Source organism: Notamacropus eugenii, chromosome 1, assembly GCF_028372415.1.
Source record: "Notamacropus eugenii isolate mMacEug1 chromosome 1, mMacEug1.pri_v2, whole genome shotgun sequence".
NCBI classification, from domain to species: Eukaryota; Metazoa; Chordata; class Mammalia; order Diprotodontia; family Macropodidae; genus Notamacropus; species Notamacropus eugenii.
This window is the reverse complement of record NC_092872.1, coordinates 265,774,700-265,798,448: the sequence shown is the minus strand read 5'-3', so window position 1 is coordinate 265,798,448 and position 23,749 is coordinate 265,774,700. Positions and strand designations below refer to the sequence as shown.

General features: G+C 40.2%; 1 protein-coding gene across 2 annotated transcripts in view; it reads left to right on the top strand.

Annotated features, from left to right (window-relative positions):
* LOC140517508 (solute carrier family 22 member 15-like) overlaps positions 1–23,749 on the top strand; it is a 229,343-nt gene that overhangs the window by 192,294 nt on the left and 13,300 nt on the right. Inside the window, exons 16-17 of one of the 2 annotated variants that reach the window (XR_011971613.1) lie at positions 2,589–2,694; positions 16,596–16,792. The gene's annotated coding sequence lies outside the window, so the exon portion shown is untranslated. The remainder of the gene's footprint in view (positions 1–2,588; positions 2,695–16,595; positions 16,793–23,749) is intronic. The other variant, XR_011971612.1, reaches the window with a different exon arrangement.

Here is a 23,749-nt window from a genome sequence, read left to right as displayed (position 1 = left end):
CACTTTCCAGAGCTGCTCTCCTCTGCAGATATTAGATTCCACCTAAGCTATATGGGAGTTAATAACAGTAATTTCTAATAAGCCACAGTTGTGTAATTCATAAATGAGAGTGTCCAGAGAGGCCCAAGCTTCTGCATTGTTATCCAGTCCAGGAATAGGTCTGGGTAATATACTGTGTGTCTAATGATGGCATTTATTCATTCAGGCATGTTTACTAAAGTAATTACAAGTCAGATTAAGTTTGATGCTTACCGACCTTTAAAGTGGAGTTTGACCTCAAACAACAACAACAAAAAAATGAGAAGATGTCTGTTTCAAAGGTTAATCAGCAAAGCCTGCTCTGATTGATCCAGATCTCCTGACATGCAAATATGAGGGATCTGGACTGATGTTAAGGATGGGGTAGTGGTTGAGAGGGGCTAGCTCATTATTTTCAGAGTTTGGTTTCCTGGACAAAGAGTCTCAAGTTGAAATTAATAGGAGCAACTTGGAACTCTGAGCTGAGGGTGGAGAAGAATTTTCAGAGTTCTGCATTGCTACTGTGCTGTTCTGGGAACAATGTGGGAAGTTAGTTATTTTCCCAGAAGCTTCCTACCATGCTTTAGTATTTTTCTATTTTTCCTCCACATTCTGGAAATATACTGGAAATTTCTTCCTGAGTCAGAGGATTGTAGAATTAGAGCAGAAAGGGGCCTTCGAGACCATCTAATCCAACACCTTCATTTTACAAGTGTGGAAACTGAGGCTCATTGAAGTGATGTGACTGGTCCAATGTCATACAGTTAGTAAACATCAGAGGTAGGATTTGAGTCCAAGTACTCTGGATCAGCTATGTAGCCTAGAGTCAGGAAATCTCATCTTCCTGAGTTCAAATCTGGCCTCAGACACTTCCTAGCTGTGTGACCCTGGGCAAATCACTTCACTCTGTTTGCCTCAGTTTTCTCATCTGTAAAATGAGTGGATAAGGAAATGGCAAACCACTCCAGCAACTCTGCCAAGAAAACCCCAGATGGGGTCATGAAGAGTCAGGCAATTGAAATGAATGAACAACAACAACTCTGCCTCTAAAGTCAGACTCCATTTCACTGTGCCATATTGAGCCATCCTTTTTAATGAAGAAAAACAGTTAAGGAAAGACAGTGGTCATGTCTAACTGTGAATCCAATGTTCCATATTCTTTACTAAGAATCTCTTTTAAAGCTCAAAAGATTCCAGGAATCTTAGTTTCATGATGGTTGTACTGTTATTTTCTGTTGACTGTAAAAATCCATGATGACAAAAGGTTTCTATGAATTGAGTAAAATGTTTAAATGACTCAATTTGCATTTAAGTAAACACAGTAGCATCTACTTATATTTGAAAACTGGCAATACATATAGGTGTCTGACAATTTTTACTCAAACAATCTTTCATTACCTCTTCTTGGATTACTGCATTAGCCTTATAATCAGGCTCCATGCCTCAAATTTCTCCCCACTCCAATACACCTTCCACACAGTTGCCAAAATGACTTTTATAAAGCTCTATGAACTTCTATTACCTCTGGGACCACATATAGAGTCCTGTGTTTGACATTTAAACCACTTATTAACCACCTTCTTCCTACCTTTTCAGTCTTCTCACTCCTTACTCTTTTTTTTGTGTACTCTATGATCTGGCTACACTTTCTGACTTACACTTCCTGGAATACAATGCTCTGTCCTCCACATCTGTGCCTTTGCCTGGATTGCTTTGCCTCCTACCCTTTGTCTCTCGGTTTCTCTGACGTCTTTCATGACTCAGCTCTGACGTTACCTTACGCAGGAGACCTTCCCAGGTCTTGTCAGTCATGAATACTTTCCCCTGTCAAATTATCATTATATATACTCTACATCAGATGTGTCAGAATCATAGCAGTTCCAAGCCCCTTGCACAGCAACATAGATGTTGCCTGCATCAGATTAATATGTAATTAGAAAATGTTTAACGAAACTAATAAAATTCAATACAACATAGCTAATGCTAATTTGTGATTTTCGAAGTCAAAATGTAGCCCATAAAGACCAATTTCTACTTGAAACAACTGCTATATTTATCTAGCTGTTTATGTGTTGTTTCCTTCATTAGAATATTAGCCTTTTTTTGTGTTCCTAGCACTTAATACACTGCCCAGCACGTAGTAAACTCTTAAGAAATATCTGTTGACTGACTGTCTTTATAGAAGGTCTGTTTGCTTGTTTTTTATGCTGTCATTGAATAGGATGGACCCTTTGCAAAATCTCTTGGATGACATTTTGGGAACTCTTGTAATAGTACAAACCCCTCACTCTATGAGGGAACTGAGGCCCCATGAGGTACAGTAACTTATACATTGTCATACAACTGATTAATGACACCCAGAACTTAAGCTGAATACCCTTTCTAATGTATCATAGTGTATGATGCTGTCTCACTTTTCTGGAATCCTGGAAAAGGCTGCTGATGGTAGATTGTATCTGGATTATGCTAGGAGCTATGTATAACTTCAGACAAGACATTTATCTGATTTATGCTTCCCTTTCCTCATCTATTAAATCATGATACTAACTCTTGCGCCATCTACCTTCCAGGGTTGTTGTAAGGATCACATGAACAGGAAAGATTTTTAATGAGAATGAGACGCTTGACAAGTATAAGGAATCCTGGCCCTGATGCTTCCTTCCTGTGTGACCTTGGGTAAGTCACTTTTCTGGACTTCAGATGCTTTCTCATTTTCATAATCAAGCTTTTCAAAAAAGTTGTTGCCACTAAAACAAAGAAGAGGATTTGAGCTCATGGGAATAGTTTCAAGTTTCCTGCTGGGCCTCAGTTTCCCTCATCTCTTGACTAAGACTACTCTCTCTTCAGTGATCTTTTAATTGCTGAGTTCAATGGCCATTTCTCATTCCTCATTCTTCTTGACCTCTCTCCAGGGTCTGACAGGAATGACCACACCCTCCTTCTGGTTTCTCTCTCCTTTCTATGTTTTTAAAATATTACTGGTCTCTCCTGTTTCTCCTTCTGTCTTTTTGAAAGATCATAATTTATACCCAGACCTTTAAGCATGGGTAAAAATAATGCTCTTTCCTGGGTCATGTCCTCTCATCCTCTTTTCTGTTGATCTCATCAGATACAATAGATTCACCTATTATTTCTCTGCATTTGTCTTCCAGATGTTCCCATCCAGCCCTCATTTCTCTTCTGAGCTCAGATCTCACACTGACTGTTGGGCACATTCACCTATAAGCTTCTCAAACCCAACACATAAGCCCCAAATAACTGTTGACTGTCCAAAACAGAACTCGTTATATTTAGAACTAAACCTACTGCTCTACTAGTTATGAAGATTTGGAATATCTGTATCCTATTGCAATCCTCAATCTCCTTCATCCCATTTATCCATTCAGTTGTTAATTCTTGCAGATCCTACCTCCATCACATCTGTCTCTTCCTCCTTTCTTCCTCCCTTCCTTCCATTCTTCTTTCCTTCCCTCCTTCCTTCCTTCCTTCCCCTCTTCCTTCTCCTCCTCTTTATTCTTCTTTTCCTTTTCCTTCTCCTCCTTTTCCTTTTCCTTCTCCTTCTCTTTCTTCTTCATCTCCCTCCCTCATCCATTCTCTACTTTCTACTCATGTGGCTATTTTCTTCATTTCATTTCCAGGCCTTATGACTTCTTCATCTAGAATATTGTAACAGTCATTCTCCCATCTATCTTCCACACAACTGCCAAATTTCCCTACACTTCCAAGAAGTTCAAGAGATGTTTACTGAAGGATTGGATGACTATTAAAATGGGAAAACTGAAATCTGGGTTGATTATATGACTTAAAATTCATTCATTCATTCAACAAACATGTATTAAGCATTTACTTTTAGCCTAATAAATATGCCACTATATTTATCTTTGGGGATAAAATGAAACAGTTTGTTTCAGTTTAGCTCCCTCAAGGAGCTAATAATAAATCAATCAGTCTGGTGGAGATTAGACTCAGACCTGGTTTTGCAGCTCAATACAGTGCGTTCATAAGATCATAGATTTAGAGGCAATTAATTGATCCCAATCCTCTCATTTCATGATAAAGAAACTTGAGGTCCAGAGGTATCGAGTTATTTATTCAGAGTCATGCAGCTAAGAAGTATTCAAGGCAGAATTCGAATCCAGGTCAAAGTCCAATGCCCTTTTCATTGCTTAATGCTGACTCTAACTGGCTCACCTTATTAGATCTGTTGCTTACCTATGTGATGCTGCATGGCTATAATACCTGCTACAGCCTTAGGTTGAGAAGTGCCTGTGCTAAAGTGTATTGGATACCTACATTCAGTTCTGGCAACAATATGATGAATCTCCTGGGACCATAGCCAACAAGTCTAAGGAACTGACTCAGGCTGGAGAAAGAGTAGGTCAAAGCTTCATTGCCTATCAGGAGTGGAATAGGTTTTGCGAGTAAACTCTGAACTAGCCTGGGCAAGATAGGGAGACACAATTTAAAAAAAAATCAAATCTTTTGCCAATCAAGGAGGCAGCTTGATAGAAAGGGCAGAGGGTGACCTTTGCAGCCAAATCTAGCATTTAGCTCCTCAAAAGCTCCCCCGAGAATGAAGAAGATTGCTTGTGTTTTTCTTTTTCCTTTTAATCGAATTGGAATACAGCATCCCTTCAGAGGAAATCATTTTGGGTGAGAACACTGATAGATAATGACTGACATGGAAAATAAAGCAAAGAGAAGACATGGAATGTAATGGGTGTTTACTGTGGCATATGTTTCTCCTCCCGGATTTCTACTTACTGTGTTATCCAGGCAAGGAATTTATTTCGAAGAGGAAGAGGTATTCTGCAGATGGCAGGGTATCTGAGGAATTGTCAGAAAGACTGGAGATAATATCAGACTCATATTGGATCAAATGTTCATTTGGGAATGAGTCTGAGATCATCTTTCCTCATGGTAATGAATATTTTAGTGCATCCAGCCTGCTGTTCTTCTGACTAATGTGCTTATCCCAAAAGGACATCTCTGGAGACCCCAGAGGAGCCTTAATACAACTGTGATGAGGAACAGACTGAGTATGTTGAGCGTAGAAAGAGTCTATATGGGTTAGGCTGAGACAGGATTATACTAGCCTTGTGCAAAACTGCCTAGTGTTAGGTGGAGTAGTGGATAGAGTTCTGTCCTTGGAGTCAAGACCTGAGTGTGAATCCTCCCTCAGATACTTACTAGCTGTGTGACCTTGGACAAGTCATTTTATTTCCATCTATCTTTCCTCATCTATAAAATGAGAATGCCTCCCAGGGTTGTTGTGAGGATAAAATGAGATAAGATGTGCAAAAGTGCTTTGCCAAACAAAAGTGCTAAATAAATGCCAGTTACTATTATTACTAGGTGGCGTAAGAGGCAACTTATAGTGTACAATTTGCAGGCTATGCCTCAGCTCTCTTATCCCTTTGTTGGCTCTGCTCTCCACATTCTTTAAGTCACAGAAAGTCCCTGTTAAGATAGAGTGGTTACCCAATAGACACAATATAGCATGGTAGAAGGAGTATTGGGTTTGGACTTGGGATTTGGGTTTGAACCTGACTTGGCTCTTTAAAAAAAGACCATCAATCCAGACTCAGAGGGACCACAGAGGCCTTCTAGTCTAGCTACTTCATTTTACAGATGAGCAAACTGAGACTCATGGTGAATAACTTTTTTTTGAACAAGATTTCCCATTAGCTGTGTCACCTTAGTCAAATCACTTAATGTTTTTGGCCTCAGTTTCCTCATCTGTGAAATAAGGGGGTTGGATTTATGGAGTCATTAAGATCCCTTTCAGCTCAAAATACTGATCCCATAATCAACCAATTTAATTTGTAAGATGAGATCTTGTTAGCAGGGAGGGGATGGGCAGGTCTTGATGGCAGGGAAAGATTTAGAGGAACAAGCGGGGAGGATGGGGCTGAGTGAGCAAGCATATTGGGAGACATACAGCATTGTGAAAGACACTAGCTCAGGGGTGATGGAGGAACAAGAGGGAGAGTAAAGTAAGGTGAATGAAGAGGGACTTAGCCTTTTACTTGGTTTCTTGGTGTGAACTTGAGAAAAGTCAGCTGACCACTTTGGCTGCCATTTTCATAGATTCAAAAAGTTTATTTTCTTTTTCATTCCTAGAGTAGTACAAAGAGCTTTTACAGATGAGGAGACTGCAAAGGGAATGACGGAAAACTCTACAGATCACAGTGATAGGACTGGGAGTCAAATCCAGGTCCTCTGATTCCAAAATCAGTGCTCCTTTGACTATATTCAGAACTGCCTACTGCACTGTGATTTTGAATATGTGTAAGAGACATTGATGAAATACTTACTATGGGCAAGGTCCTTTGCTAGAGGCTGGGGATATGAAGATAAATTATTTTAGTTGGTGCTAAAAAAAAGGCCATCCCCTCAGCTGGCTGCCCACTCATAGATGCCCCACATTCCATCCCCTTTCCTTCCATCACCAGATATGGGATTGGCTACAATGGTTCTGTTTCTGATTACTGCCTGAGTCCCATGTCTGGGTGTAGGAGAACAGACGAGAAGAAAAGGAGGTTTCCGCTTATGAAGTTTAATGTCCTGAAGAGCCTTGAAAATGTCAAAGGATTTTTTTTCTTTCTGTCAGGCAGCGTGAGTAGCCCACCAAGGGCCTAGGGCACCATGTTGACACAGGAGGGGCAATGCTGTAGAGATATCACAATGAGAGTCTGAATGCCCCATGTTCCAAATGCCTGTGGCTGGAGGCTGGAGGCCTTTCCCCCAGGGTGCCAAAGGGCAGTTGTTTGCTTTGGCTGTTACTTAGAGTACAGTTCTTTGCTTGACATTTTCTCTAGTAGCTGAAGCCTGCTCATGCCTTCCCTGGAAGCATCTGTTCTGTCAGAGCTGACATATTTTACATTTGTCTGTGGGAAATTACCAGAGTGTCAGTTAGATGCCCAAGATGCCTTGTGCTCAAAGGGGTTTGTGAGATGTGCCAGACCTTCAAAGCCCAGTGAAGAAGACCTGTATTTGACTGGCACCAGTTCTCTAAAGTGCTTGTCCAAATCATTTCAATTCATTCGACTCAATTCAATAGTTATTAAGCTTGTACTGTGTATTAGGAATTGTGCTGGGTTGGGGATACTGGACAAAAATGAGACAGTCCCTGCCCTCATGGAGCTTCCATAAGAATGGGAGAGATGCCACGTACCATGTGAACCTATGCAATATATATGTACACACACACATATATATTTATACAAACATACATATATACACACATATATGCATACAGGCATATATATAATAAATGAGAATAAATAAAATAAAATCTCTCTTTCTCATAAAGTAATTTGAGGAGAGGAACCTTAGTAGCTGTAGTAGTCAGGAAAAGTACTTACTTCATGAAGTAACTGGCCCTTGCTCCTCTGTCCACCTTTCCTACTTTGTGTTTCCTTTCCTGAGTAGTTGACAGAGCCTCAGTTTTGAGATGTATGTGTCCAACCTTGGAGGGGACCTGGATAAGTCTGAGAGGTCCAGAAGACCACTATTCAGTTCAAAGCTAGGGTAGTTTCTTTATTGGAGATGGTGACACCAGCAAAAGATGAATGGTTATTTTTTGTGTGTGTGTGTACGGTGCCTAGTCAAGGTGCCACAAGCTGCTTTAGTTTTGATGAGGGTTAAGAGATCATAACTAATTATAAGTTGTTACTGAATCCTGTTTTAAGTCATTCTGTCAATGCATTTTCCAAGTTTTTTGTTCCTTTTTGCATTTTTTTGTTTGTAGGAAAGAAATACATCCTTCCTATACTTTATTCATATTGTACATTAGCTTTCTTTCTACTCCTCATATTTTTGTGGACCTTAAACATGATCCCAAACCTTATCTTTACACAATTTGACCCTGTAAACTGGGGTGGGAGATTAAAAATCTAGAGGATGAGAGAAAGGAACCTAGTCCCATTCTAATTAGAGACCAGACTCCTCCAGGACTGAACCCAGTCTGAACCATAGATCCAGACCTAAAGGGTCCATCATTAAGAGAAAGCCCTTACAGTTTTTGAGTTCTTGGGTCTCATAGTGGTGGTTTGTTGTTATAGGTACATGCAGAGTTATTGACTTTGGGGAGGAGAAGGGACCTCTTTTCATCAGATGATGGGATAAAGGAGAAAATGATAGAGGAGATGGATAAGTAGGGTTTGAATTGGTTAGGGAGTTGGAGATAGGAAGAGAAAGTTTCAGGTGAGGAGGAGAGAAAAAAAGGGAATTCTCCATGGATAGGTTTTATGAGGAAAGGTCCTACGATAAGAGTATGAGGACAGGGGGTTGCTGTTGGATGCTTGAGGTGAGAAATAGAAGTTTTGGAATAGGTATTGTAGAGTAGGAAATTAATTAGGGGAGCAATAAGATGTTTATTTCATTGCACTAAGGGCCCGTTTGAGATTCTGTAATATGAATTCATAGCAGATCCAGTGAGCACAGTTAATGGATTTTCTTCAGCTCTGTTCAGTAGGAAGTGAGTAGGAATGGAAGAAGCAGGTGGTGGATTGGAGTTTCTCAAAATGTGAATAGTGATTGGATAAGGAAGCTAGGGATTCAAGGGGACAGGACTGGAGAGAGAAGCCAGAACAAAGGTGATGGCTTAAAAATACTGAAGGGCGAAGAATTTGAAGCTCTTGAGGGGGATGAAAAATGGGGTTAAGAGGAGTGAGGCACTGGGGAAGCTAGAATGGAAGGAGATTATGAATAGGTCAGTGGCTCTTAATCTGGAGTCTATGAACTTTAAAAAAATATTTTTATAACTATATTTCAACTTCATTAGTTTCCTTGGTAATCCAATATATCTTATTCTGTGCATTTAAATACCTGATTCTGAGAAGGGGTCCATAGATTAAACCAGACTGCCAAAAAGGTACATGATACAAAAAAGATTAAGAATTCCCAGAAGTGATCAAAGGAACTTTGGAGTTCTAAAACATGGAAGTGTAGCAATTTTGGATGATGGTGGGATCAAAGGTGTGGGCATCTTTGTGGGCAGCTGAGAGAGAAAGTAAAGAACATTGTATTAAATCTTCTTGAGCAGGGAGGACCATGGTCAGATTTGTACCTTTAGGTGTATCAATTTGGCATCTGTGTACAGGATTTATTGGAGAAGGGAGAGACTGGATATAGGGAGACTAATTAAGAGTCTGTTGCAATTGACTAGGAGACTATAGTTTTGGTGTTTTGTTCCTGGAGGATTAGGCTAATGTATACTCTTGTCCTTAGACATATCACTACCTGAGAAATTCCTGCAGGGCATGGGGGTATGCCCATGAAATGGAAGTATCTCTCTAGACTTTGTGGCAAGAGTGTACCTTGGTAAAATGATCAGAAAGGATACAACTTTTGGAAAAGTTTGGTTGTAGGACTAGGTACTTAAATGGCTTCTCTTCTGATCATATGATGTGGTTGAAAGAAGGTATTTGGAGTCAGACGGCCATGATTTCATTCATTCATTGAACATTTAACCCTGAATCTGTTGCCTGTGTGATCTCAGGGAAGTGGCTTCTCCCTTTTGGGTCTCAGATCATCAAATGACAGACTTAGGTGATACAAGTACTAAATCGAAGAGCCAGAATTTGAATCTAGATCTTTAGATGACCCAAATGAGAGATACGGGCTAGATGATCTCTATTGCTCATTTTCATTTTATAGCCTCTAGTGTTCTGGTCTTGTTTAGAATGACCCTTAAGGAAGGGTTTTTTGGTTGGATGGTATCTCCCCATCCCTGTTTGTTCTTGAGGATGTCCTGCCAAATGCTAACCTGCTTGGACAGTGCCTCTGCGCTGCAGGGACCCCCCCAGATTTAAAGTCTTGGGGTATCAAGTGAGGTTTTCAAGTGAAGGCTTGGGGTAATAGACTATCCATTCTCTTCTGGTCTAGAATCCCTTTAGTCTATTGACCTTGAAGGCAACTTATAAAATTTATCAGTCTCCCTCCTGATCATAATCTTCTACATATACATATTTTTCAAAGTGCTTTCTCAGGAGAGATAAAGCTACACAAAGCAACGTACATGAGAAAGTCCTCAGACAACAACTTCCTCACTAGCCTTATTGCTTTCAGCATTTCCTCCCTCTCTATTCCAGTCTCTGAATTGATTAAAGCATAGCTTTGGTTATTTCACTATTTCTGCTAAAAAATCTTTGTAACATATGCTCTAAGATGACTGTCCCAACTCTGATGAGGCAGGTCCCCAGAGTATGGCTACCATGTCTCCTCAGGGAACCTCAGAGGGATTAAAGGGGTTGTCTTTTCTAGTACTATAACTCATAAGCCCCTACCAGTGTGTTTCCCACCATGGCTATTAGTATATGCCAGTAAGACAGATCACATTTTTTTTAAAGAAAGAGGGACATTGACAAATATATATTGGTCAATTAGTGGTATAGTTGGTACAAAACATGCTGCCCCTCCCCCTAAGCCTATGGCACCCTCTTCCACTAGTACATACAGCATCCAAGGGAAAGTGGGCTCAAACTTAGAGAACACATGTGGAAAAAGGGGAAATTCACAGCTTCTTGCAGCCCCATTTGTAGAGTCCTAAAGTCATGCTCCTTTGGAATGCTGTAGGTCATCTGGTGAACTCCTTGTAGATTCATGAATGTGGTTTCCTATATTGTATTTAGTAGTTGTTGTCATGGGAGATGATGCTAGGATGATGAGGATGAAAAAGCCAAAGTCATCAGATATTTCAAAACTGGTCAAGGAGGATGGGGAAGGAGACCTAGTCTAGACTTAAACCAAAGTAAAGCAGCTTTTCCTCAAAGTAATTTACTAAAATGCTATTCTTACTCCAGTCTCTTGGGTAACTTAGACTCTGAATAAACTTAATATTTTACAGATGACTCCTAGCGCATGACCAGGTTTCCTCAGCCAATCCTAACAATCTTCTTGTGCAATGCAAGGTAATTCCAGTTCATACAATGGCTCATCAGAGACATGAACTTTATAAGGCCTTTTCACACATATTTGAAACACTTTCCACAGATTCAATTCAATTGACATTGATTGAGGTACCTTGGTTAAGGTACCAAAACATGGTACTTTATTATTTTTTTAAGATGATCTGCTGTGATTTAAGCATTGGATCTTTATACCTTCAGCATATCAAACCAAATCCTTCGCTGAAGGAAATCACTATTTTAGGAGAACAAGTTCAATATAAAGTTAACAATCAGAGAACTATCCAGTAATGAATCAAGGTGTATTCAGAATATGAGTCTCACATGCCATTGGCCTAGACCTATTGCTATTGGTCTGGGCTTTCTCCATGCTTATTGTGCTGTAAGTGATATGCAGCTGTCAAGGTCTGAAACTGCTGAATGGGATGAGAAATAAAGTTCCTTCCATTTTGAGACTTCTTGATAAGCTTTGAACAAATAGTTTCTTGCCTTGGGCTTGTAGGTTTTTGTTGTCTGGGTCCAGGGCTCCTACTCTGGGATATTGTCAGGCTTATCCTGAAACTTGGTACACTTTTGTGGAGGCACGATGCCGGAGACAAAGCCTTTTCAAAGTTTACCATCTTTGAGCAAATTTCAAATTTGGGCACTTCAAATGACTTTGAAATTTACTTAAGCGTGTCTTTCCACCTCCATTAGAAGCCCTGAAACTAGTTAACATGATATAAGGGATCTCTACAGAGAAGAGACAGGTTGGATGAATTCAGTAAGCCAATGGGGAGGGCTGCCAGCTCCCCTCTCCTGTGAGGGGGATTCTCTTTATGGGGAGGGTGATTTTGGAAAGAAGGTTCATCCTCCCATTCTCTTCTATTATTTTTCTCTGGGATAGGATTCTCAGCATTTATATAGCTCTTCATGGTTTGCAAAACACCTTGTAAATACAACCTCATTTTATCATTACACTAACTTGGAGGTAGGTAACATTATTATCTCCATATTAAAGATGAGGAAACTGAAGCAGATGGGCTAAGTGACTAGCTTAGGGACACACAGTAAGTACCTGAGATAGGATCTGAACTCAGGTCTTCCTGACTCCAGGTTCATCACTCTATCTACTGTTACCACCTACCCTTCCTCTAATCCAGTGTTTTACAGGTAACAAAGGAAAGCATCCTAACAATGAGAGTAATTCTAGAGTGGATGGGGTTGATTTGGGGGTAGGGGTGATGAATTTCCTGTTTCTGGAAGTCTCTAAGCAAAGGCTGAACGTCCACTTGCCAGGTATGTCACAGTGGACTTTGTTCAGAAAAACAAGAGAGCCCCTGAGGTTGCTACCAAATCTAGATTCTGTTATTTCTGTGACTTAGGGCATATAGTAAGTGACCTCAGAGCTATTTCCAGAGCTCTAAGGACTAAAGAAAATTGGAAGCCAACAAATATTGAGTGCCTGCTGTGTGCCTGGTATTGTAGCTTGCTCTATGGAGGCAGTGTGGTATAATGCAAAGTCTGTTGGTCTGGAAGCCAAGTAATGAGTTCCAGTCATGGCTTTGCCACTGGCTGTTTGACCCTGGGCAAGTCACGTCACCTTTCTGAGCCTCAGTTTCCTCATCTCTGCAATGAAGGGGTTGGACTAGATGACCTATAAGATCTTTCTAATGAGATAATATTTGTAAAACACTTAGCATAGTGCCTGCCATTCCTTCCCCTCCTTACATGTTTCTATTGGCTACAGTGCTTACCTCAAGTTCAATTCAGCCAGCATTTGTAAGCTTCGGTTACTTCAAGAGGGAAATTCTAACCCTAACCACCAAGCTTTTCAGATGAGATGAAGGCATGGAAAGGGCAAGGGACATGGCCACTATCATATAGGATTTCTCTCTCTCTCTCTCTCTCTCTCTCTCTCTCTCTCCCTCCATCCAACTCCTTAACAGGAGAGATTAAATATGATATGTAAGCAAATGATTATCACGTGTGTTTGTCTCCCCAATGCGTACTCCAGGGAAATTCACATGATAGGCACTTACTAAATATTTGTTGAATTTCAGGAGATATTTGGTCATTATATCTCCATGGCCTAGCACAGTGCCTAGGGCACTGTGGCATTACTAACTTTTTGTTGGCTTATTTGTTTAATTGAATTTTTGAGGAAAGTGGGGTTCCAGGAGGGGACATGACTAGAAGCCTACCTTCAGGTGACATTTGAGGAGCTGAATTACAGTAGTGAGAGATGACTTGTAGTGGACTTGGAATTGGGAAAATCTGTGTTCAAATCCTTCTTCAGATACTGGCTGTGTGATCTTGACCCAACATCTACTAACCTCAGTTTCCTCCCTATAAAATAGGGATAATGACCTCAGAAGTTTGTTGTGAGGGTCAAATGAGATAATATCTATAGAGTTTTTTCCCCAATTTTAAGGGCTATATAAATGTGATATATTATTATTTATTACCATATGTGCCTGACTACTCGTACCATACAAAATGGTATACAAAAACACTTACTTGAGCCTTCCGCTGCTAATTGTTTTATATTGTTCTTGACCAGTTTGACATGTGAACATCTCATCTTCCCAACAAGATGGTCATTGCAAATTTTTTGAAGACAGAGGCTGCAACATATGATGCTTTCTATCCATTTGATAGACTTGATAGTGGTCCTTGGGTTAAGTTAGGCATTTAGTAAATGCTGATATTAGAGTGGAAGAAGATGTTGCTGAGATGAACAAAGCTCAATGGAGCCATGAGCTTGGCAAAACCATCTCTGTTTATGCCAGGAGACCCTTCCGGGTTGATTTCACACATAGAATCTCAGAGTCGGAAGGAACCTCAGAAGCCATCTAGCTCAACCTGAACCTGAGCAAGAAAACCCTTGACCCCCATCCCTGGAAAACATGCCTTTGTTTGAAGATCTAAAGTGAAGGGAACCCACTAATTTCTGCATTAGCCTTTTGGATTGCTCTCAACATCAGGAAGTTTTTCCTTATACTAAGGATAAATCTTCCTCTTTATGACTTCTACCCCCTTGCTATGGTCATCTCAAGACAGAACAAGTCTAATCTCTCTTTCATAGGAGAAATCTTCAAATATTTGCATACAACTCTCATACTATCAAAGTCATTATGTGAATATACTGGAAACCGTACTTGACTGGAATACAAAATTCAATTCTAGTTCCAGCTGGACTACTAGCTAAGTACTTGCACAATATTAACCATGTTATTTAATCTCTCTGGACCTCAGTTTCCTCTTCTGGAAGTGAAAGGATTGAACCAGATGATTTCTAAGGCACTTTCAAATTCCAAAAGTCTATGAAAAGCAAGCCAACTACATCTCAGCAGGATGGAGCAGAGCCATCCATCTGCACCAATCATCTGGGTTTCCATTGGTGGACATTCGCTAGGTCACCAGCTGGTTTTGCCTGAAATCTGCCAGACTTTCACTTAGGAAGGCAGACTTCTGGAATTGTCATATTCCACTGCTACATGAGTGACAGATGTGGAGAGAAAAAACAGATCTGCATTTAATTATGCAAATATGTGGATAAGCTTAATAAGGCACTGGAATAAAACTGTCATAACTGCCAAGTTTGGGAAATATGATAAGCTTGTTTTTCATCATTGGCCATCATATTTGGGTAAAAAGACCAAAAAAGGTACCCAGAAAAGGCCCATCCTTCTTGAAGAAACAACAGCCGCACATCAGGGATCCCCAAGCTTCTTGCTTCTGCCAGGCGCCATTCATGGTGACAACTGATGTCGAAAGCTCCAGCAGCTGACAACAGCCTCCCTGGGAAAGGAGAAAACTGACGTTTCAAGGTTCTAATGAGAGCTGAGAGAGATGATGCATCCTATAATCACCTGCCATTTCCGACTCACGGTCAGCCAGCTTCCTTCTCTGGTGCTGCTCAACTCTGCTCTTTCTGTGTTCCTCCCACCTGGGACGAAGTAGGACAGAGTGGCTCAGCCACTTTTAGAAGAGTCTGGGGAATATTCCCTTGCATATTGGCAGGCAGTTGATGGGCATTTGGCAGTCCCCACCCCATAACGAACTGTCACTAGTGCCTTTTTTGCTAAGGTTACTCTCCCTCTATTCTGTAGATATCTTGTATGGACTTAGTTATGTACATGTTTTTTTCCCCAATAGAATATGGTACTCTTGAGGACAGGAGACATTTTTTTGGGGAGGGAACCATTTTTGTATCTCTAGTATCTAGCATAGTGCTCAGCACTTCATACATGATTAATAACATTTGTAGACTTGACTTTGGGGTCATTGTTAAAAGTTCATGTTTTCTGACTGTGCTAGTGTTTACAAAGTGCTTTCCTTCCAACAATCTGATGTGGGAGAGCACTAGACTTGGAGTTAGAAGCCCTGGTTTGGATCCCACATGTGCTAGGTACCCCTGTGTGACCTTCAGCAAATCATAAGTTTTCTGGGCCTGCTTCATTTTCTGTAAAAACCAGATAGACTCTGGTCTTTGCAACTCATTGTTTGCCAAACAGCGTGAGGTAGACAGTAGAACTGCCTACTGTTAACTGGAGTTATCTCCATTTTATGGGTGAGGAAATTGAGGATTAGAGATGTTTAGGGACTTGACTACATAGTTAGCAAGGGTCAGAGCCAGCATTCAAGCCTAGATCTTCTGCCTTGGGATTCAGTACTTTCCTCACTATCAATCATTTAGCAAGCATTTATAGGCATCTAATATGTGCCAGGCTCCATGCTAGGATCTGTGGATACAATGACAGGATTTAACAATTTCTGCCGCAATATTATCTTTCACTGTTGAAACCCTGCTTTTCATTTATTTATTCAATAAGAACTGACTGGGGTGGGGGTGGGGGTCAAACACTGTGCTCCCTACCAAGAATACAAACACTTAATTGTACTTGCCCTCAAGGAGTTTGTATTCTTATAGAAGAAACTACACACACACACATACACACAAACACACACATGCACACACTGAAGTAAACACAAATACTTGTGAATATAAAGTAATTTTTGAGTTAGGGTAAGACACTAACAACTAATGGTGAAGATCTGTTTCCATGATCTCATTTTCATTTTGATACAGTATTAATTTTTCAACTCTAGTCCCTTGGTTTGTTCCCATTACTCTCTGAGTCAGTTTAATCTTGATAGCCCCTTGACTTCAGCAGCAGCTGGAACTAAAAAAATGGCATAAGGCTATCTAGACAATCAGGGATATATTCATGTGTGGATGTGGGTTAAGAATTACTCTTTTATTCTCCCATGCACTCAATGGGTTGGTTGTTCCTCCTCAGAAAGCACAAACAATCCCATGACAGTATCTCAAAGCTGGAAAGAAACTCAGTAGACTTCTATTTCAACCTGTACTAGGGCAAGATTCCCCTTTACACCATTCCCAAGCTTTGCTTGAAGACTTCTGGTAAGGGTAGACCCATGGCCCACCCAGCAAGTCATTTTCCTTTTGGACAGGTTTAATTAGAAGGAAGTTTCTTCTAACGTCAAATCTAAAACTGACTTCTTTGTAATTCTCACCCGTGGCTCCTTGTTCTGCTGCCCAGTGCCAAGCAGAACAAGGCTGACTAATCTTCCACTCAACAGTCCTTCAAATACTTGAAGACATTGTTGTGTCTTAATAAGTCTCTTCTGCACATGACATGTCCTTAATTCTTCCAGCTAATCCTCACATGGCATGCTGGGAGGATTTTTTGAGGACCCCATTCTCCAGTCATTACAGTTTCCTTGAGAACATAAATAGACCACAGTATTGATGTCTTTGGAAACATCCTCACAATGGAGACTATGGGGTGTCGTGGAAAGAAGACTGAGCCAAGTTCTCCTGAGTCTATCAGCAACTAGATGAGTAACCTTGAGTAAGTCATTTAACCTCTATCTGTATTCATTTATTTAGCTGTGAAGGGGAGAGAATAATGCCACCTTATATGTATACACAATGATGTTATGGGGGTCAAAAGGAAGTAATACATGCAGAAGGATGGTGAATGCTGTTCCAGAAAAAGGAAATGGTGATGATGATTATGGTGAAGCCTATGGTGACTGTGGTGGTAAGGTAGATGGTGAAGATGTCAATGATGATCATGGCGATAATGATGTAATCATGGTGGTGAAGTTGATAATGATTGTTGATGACTGCGATGATAATGATGCTGATGATGCGGATGGTGGTGGTGGTGCAGGGATAATCTTTCCTCCTTCCCTTCTCTCTCACCAAACACTCCAGTATCACTGGAATGTTGCTTAACTATCTTTCCTCTACTCCTAGAGTGGTCATAGAAACATCATTTTTAAAACAAAATAATTTTTATATAGTACTTCTTTAAGCTTGTGAACTATTTTAAATATATTATCTCTACCTTTGAGGTAGGTACTGCTGTGGTTCTTGTTTTATAGATGAGAAAACTGAGGAATGGAGAGGTTAAGTTACCTGGTCAGGACCACATGACTTGTAAGTGTCTGAAGCATCTTTAAACTCAGATTTTCCGTGATCCAAATACAGTGCACTGTCCATCACAGTATAGTGAGAGTATAGGAGAGGACCAAGTCCTAATGGTAAGTGGCAGATATACTGATCTGGACACAGGCTCAAAGAGCCCTTTTTGCCATGTAGTTTTTGTTAGGAAGTCTGAGCATTAACCCCATCCCCCACTAGTTTTTCTAGAAAGCACTCTGCAATTTATATTCAGAGAGTTGCTTAGAGTACTCAGAGAATAAATGACTTGTCCAAGGTAACTAGGATTGGAACCTAGGTCCACTGACTCCGAATTATAAATTCTTTCTACTGTATCATATTGCCTTTCCATTAACAATATTATTCTACTCTATGCTCATCTAATTGGTGTGCATCAGAACAAACAATAGCCAGTGAATGAAAAACATTTATTAGCCACTTACTCCATGCCAAGCAAGAGGTTCATTGTTGGAAATGCAAACACAAAAGCAGATTCCAGTCCCTGCTTTTAAGGACTTTACATACTAATAGGTGGAGACAGAGTATTACAGGGAGTGGTGGTTAGGAAGATTTTGGTTTGGGAAGTCACAAGGATGGCATAGGGAATGACAGAGCTCCCAACTGATACATGCTTTCTAGAAGTCATATTAGTACTGATTTTGTTACTGGCCTCAGAGCAAGTGGTAGATAGAAAGGAGAAGGGCAGAGTGTAAAACATAATGTGACAGGGCGGATGGCAAGGAAATAGTCTGCTTGGATGGTCAGTTGGGATAGGGAGCATGACTTGGGGTCTAGGATTGGCTAGATATTGTGAGCCATGTGCTCTGAATTGGCTAACTCATCAATCAGGACTGCACTGATGATTCCAAAGCTGAGTGATTAAATCATTCAGGATATGGTATCTGGAGGTCTGGTCATCCAGAGGGTGCAGCAGGCAATTTGGAATGAACTTGAATTTGAAGAGTGGGGTGGGATGGAAGATAGAGGATTTCAATCCTCTTTTCTATATTTTTAAATTCTGTTATGTTTCTTCTTGTCCCGGGGGAAAAGCACTCTCCTCTGCTCTCTTTTTCCTTACCCATAAAGCTGGAGAAGTTTGTACATTGAGATTGCAGATGTAATTGACAGGGTAAATGAAACTGTCAAGAATTCCCACTCCTGCAGCTTCAGGGTTGACTGGAGCTCAGTTCCCTTAGTAGGTAGGAGAAATGAAACAAGCCCAGTCCAGAGAAATAATGGACATGGTCCATGAACCTGAAATGGAAGTCAGCTTTCATTCTACTTAGTTAAGACACCTTTGAAGGAGAAGCTGTCTGGATGTCAGAATGTCTCTCACACAAGAGTTTATAGGAAAAAATGTTATCTCTGAGAGTTTTTCCCAGTCTTGAACAACTGTTGTACTCAATGACTTTAGAGATCCAGACACAAAAGGGCAAGATTGGCTTTCAGGGATTTCATAGCAGGGGCTGTAAATGGAAAGCTCTTATTGTTTTTTTTTATTTTTATCACCAAATTCCATTACACAATGGTAACAACTCTCAGGGTAGAACATTTGGAGGGTTTATTGTCCTCCTTGAGTTGTTAGCTGGCTGATCTCTGGCCCCCAGCCTTGGTACTCTACAAATGTTAGTGGTTGTCAGTCCCCAGGGTGAGTGGTAATTGTCAAATGGAGCTCTCCAACTGTCCCCTGTCAGTAATGGTTTTTAAAGGCCTGGCAACCTGTTTCTTTAAAATCACAAAACAAAACAAGTTCTCCAGCACTTTCAGTCCCTAGCTGCCTCTGTTTCTCTCCCTCAACAGGATGCCACACTGTCATTCATGACAAGCTGCCTTAGGAGATGGTTTTATTTTCTGTACCAATTGCAAGGGAACCCTATATCCAGGGTCAGAGGATCATAGGTTCAGAGTTGGAAGGGACCTCTGAGGTTACCTATCCAATTATCTCCTTTTATACATGAGGGAACTGAAGTCCAGGGAGGGAAAAATGATTTGTCATAGGTTTCACCAGCTAGTAAGTGACAGATCCAGAAACTGAACCCAGTCCTCTGATTCCAATTTGATCAATCCATAAACACTGATCTATTGCCTACTCTGTGTGAGACATTTTACTAGGTTCTGGAATAAAAAAAATGAAACAATTGCTGTTCTCAAGTCTTTTGGGGAGACATTGCCTGTATATCAATTAACAAGCATTTATTAAGTGCTTTTATGTGCATTTAAAATATGTGCAAGGTTAATGTTTCTCTGGAGAAAAGCATTATTATTAATAATAGCAATAAAGAGCTATGATTTGTATAGTAGTGTAATATTTAGAAAGTGTTTTACAAATACTATTTTATTTGATTCATCATTTTACAGATGAGGACATTGAGGCACAGAGATGTTAAGTGACTTTTCCAGAGTCACTGGGCTCTGATATATAATGACAGTATGTGCCTCTGATGCACCTAGCTGTTTGACCTTGAACAAATCAATAAACCTTTCAGTGCTCTAGGCAACCTTTAAGACTACAAGTTGCAGAGAAGGTGCCAACCTGCATTGGTGGAGGGTGTTTCCTCATCTGGGAGTGAAATTGCAGGTCTTATCTTCTATAGTTGGAGAAACTAAGGCACAGGGAAGTAAAATGAGTTTCCCATGGTCACACAATTAGCAAAATATCAGATCACGTACTCAAACCCAAGTCTCCTGACTACAAGTCCTTCAAGATCTTTTTTCCTCACTTTTTAGAAGTTTTATTGATGCATTTAAAAATATTATAGACATTTCTATGTTATTCCCTGTTTATAAGAGCTCCTTGGAACAAAGCAAAATGATTAAAACTAACAATGCAGTGACCTCATGTGAAACTGCTTGCAACATTCCCTATCTATAGCATCCCCAGCCTCTTTATTTTACGTGTTCTTTAATGAACAGAAATCTTTATTCTCTCATTCTTATCCTCCACCCCATTGAAAAAGGGGAAAAGAAAAATAAAGTCCTTGTAACATGCACATAGTCAAGCAAGAAAAAAACTCCCTCCTTGGCTGCATACGAAAATATCCATGTCAATTGCACATATATAACCTATATCAAATTGCTTGCCATCTTGGGGAATGGAGAAAATTTGGAACTCAAGATTTTCAAGAAATAAATGTTAAAATTTGTCTTTACATGTAACTGGGAAAAATAAAATGCTAGTAAAAATATCCACATCTCATTCTGCACCCTAGCTCTGTCATGTCTCTGTCAGGAGATGGGGGATATGTTTCATCTTTGGGCCTCTGGAATCATGGATGGTCAGTCATAGAAGAATCATAATTCTTCTAGATTTCAAAGTTGTTTGTCTTTACAGTGTTATATAACTTGTTCTTTCATTCTCTATCAGTTCATTCAAGTCTTCAAAAATAGCATGCTGGCCTACTTAACCTCAGTTTCTCCATTTGTAAGGTGATGAGGTTTGGACTAAATGATTTCTCCAGTTCCTTTCAGCACTAGCCTATGTTTGACATGTTTCATGTGACATATATTTCATATGATCCACGGCTGAATGCAGTGGATAGAGAGAGCTATAGAATCAGAAAAACATGCATTTAAGTTCTGGCTTTACCTCTCTAGAGATCCCTATTCCCCTACACCTCATATCATCTTTGCCTTGATCACAGTGATTGATACAAATTGAGTGGAACTGGGCCAAGGATTGATCTTTACAAAACTACCCTGAAGAGCAAAGATCCTCCATGTTGACACTGGCTAATTGATTATTCTTTGCCTCCAGTCACTATAACAATTCTGGATCCAGAACTAGCTATACTATCACTCAGCTCTTATCTATCCACTTTATCTTCCATTAGAGCTTGAGAGGTTTTGTCAAATGCTTTGCTGAATTCTAGGCATGTTATTTCTCCAACATTCTCCTGGTCTAACAGTTTATTTGAATATGCAAAAGATTTGGGGTAGCTAATGGAGCTCTGGGCCTAGAGTCAGGAAAACCTGAGATCAAAACCAACTTCAGACATTTAGTATGTGTTTGATCCTGGACAAGTCACTTAGCTTCCATCTGCCTTAGTTTTCTCAAATGTAAATAGGGATGATAATACTACCTTACTCCCAGAGCTGTTGAAGAGATCAAATGGGGTAATGTTTGTAAAGCACTTAGCCCTGGCACATAAAAGGCACTTATATAAATGCTTGTTTTCTTCCATCCTTGTCAGTGTAGGGGGAGCTACTGTCCAAATGCAAAGGCAGCTTATCTGACAATACATGCGTGGTTAAGAACATTTTCCATTTCTAATTCAACTTCCAATTTCTAAAATAAGTTCAAGGGGTAGGAGCATAAAACCTGGGGAAATCTGAAAAGGTTTCTTATAGGAGATGATACATTTGCTATTTAAATATCTCACAAAATAGAATAATAGGACCCCCTAGAAGAATGTTGCTTTCTGAGCAACATTTCCAAGTCATTTTCACTATGGTGTCAATTTATCACTTTGAAGTCTCCATAAGGTCACACTTCTCTGGTTCTCTTCTGCTTATTTTCCAACTTCATCAGCATCTGACATTTTTTATGTGCTGGGAACCTGCAGATCATAGAATCATCCAGCTTTCATCATCTTAATAAAAGCTCAAGAAGACAGCCAGCAGCCAGTTGTAGGGTCGTTTTATCCAAGATCTTGGCAGTCACTGCAAGGAGAATGTGGCATTTCTGTGAATAGAAAATGTACTGTGGATGAGTTTTGATGAGACCAGGCAAGTATGCAACAATTTATAAAATCTCCAAACCATACCTAGCTAGAAGTTGAAGCTACTTTACAAGTCATGTGGTCTACCTTCTATATTTAACAGGTGAGACCCTTGAGGCTTAGAGAAATTAGGTGACTTGCCTGAAGATTTGAACTCACATTCTGTACCTCCAGGGTCAATGCTCTTTCCAGAAGTGTATGGAGTTTTCAGGGATGGAATGGCATCTCACTCTTGGGTTGAATGAGCTTCGGGCCACATCGGGAGAGTGTTACTGAACTAGTAAGAAACAGACTACGTTATATCAGGTTCTCATGATGGAGAGTTCAGTGCAGGAAGAGCTGTCTAGTCTGTCACAATACCCAAGCTATAGATAAGGGCTAGGTGTTTCATAGAGAGAAGGGGGTCTATAGCTTTTCTCTTTGGTTTACTACCTTTGATATCACCCACAGGGAAAGGAATCTGGGAGTTTTTAGCATATAAGTTTCCGGATATGAAGGACTCCAGTCAAGGAAGGACACTGGCATCAAAGAAGGAGGAGGAAGAGACAAGACTAGAGAAGAGAGAGCCTGACCCAGAAAAGGTTAGGCCCCCAAACCAGGCAGGTTCATTGAGCAGTACTAAAATACCTTAGTCTATGTCAGGTAATGGCTGCACCATTCAGCCAGTGAACAAGCATTTATTAAGTGCTTACGATATGCCAAGTACCATGTTAAGTGCAGAAAATACATAGAAAAACTGGACAGTCCTTGTCTTCAAGGAGGAAGACAGCAGGTTGATAGTTATACCATACAAAATAGATGCATACAAATATGTATGTGTATAGCAATATACATAAAAAGAATATATGCACATATGAATATGCACTTAGACAACAAATGCATACGTGTATATGTTATGTATAACACGTATATATGCCTTTATACATTATATATTATATGTAATATGCTTTCATGTATGTATACGTTTTGTGTCTTCCATTAGAAGGTGAGCTCCTTGGCAGTAGGGACTGTATTTTCAGATGGAAGGCAACCTCAGAAGGAAGTCCTTAGCAGTGGGAGTGGGAGTGGGGTGGAGTAGGAGAGCAGGAAGCCTCTAATAGAAAAGAGAGAATTTGAGCTGAGTCTTGAAGGAAGCTAGAAAAGTGAAGAGACTGAGAATCTTGAATAAAAACACAAAGAGAAAATGGTTTGGAAAACATGAGGTGTTATGGCAGCATTAACTTCTGTTAGTAAGGGCTCTTGTAATTGGAATTCTAGGAAGCCATCAGAAGCAAATTTTTCTTTAACAGAGAGGAAGGTTTTTCTTCTCCAATATCAGGGAAGAGGTCCAGGGAGGGATTGTGATAGAGATTACTCAGGTGATGGAAATGGAAAGTTACCAGGTCAAATTGAATTAAAGAAAATTGAGATTACAGGATTGCCTTGGCACCCAGCGAGTGTGCAATGGATGTTGACTGACAGAGTTGATTAGCAACTAGGAGAGCCCCCTTTTCAGCTATCACTTTATTGACTTTCATGAAGAACTCAGCTTTGATAGGGACTTTAAAGTTCATCTTGGCTCATCAGAAGGATGCCAGAGCAAAGGGGAAAAATTGTTCCATGATACAGTGATGCTAGCTCTTAATCAACATTCCCTTCCAAAA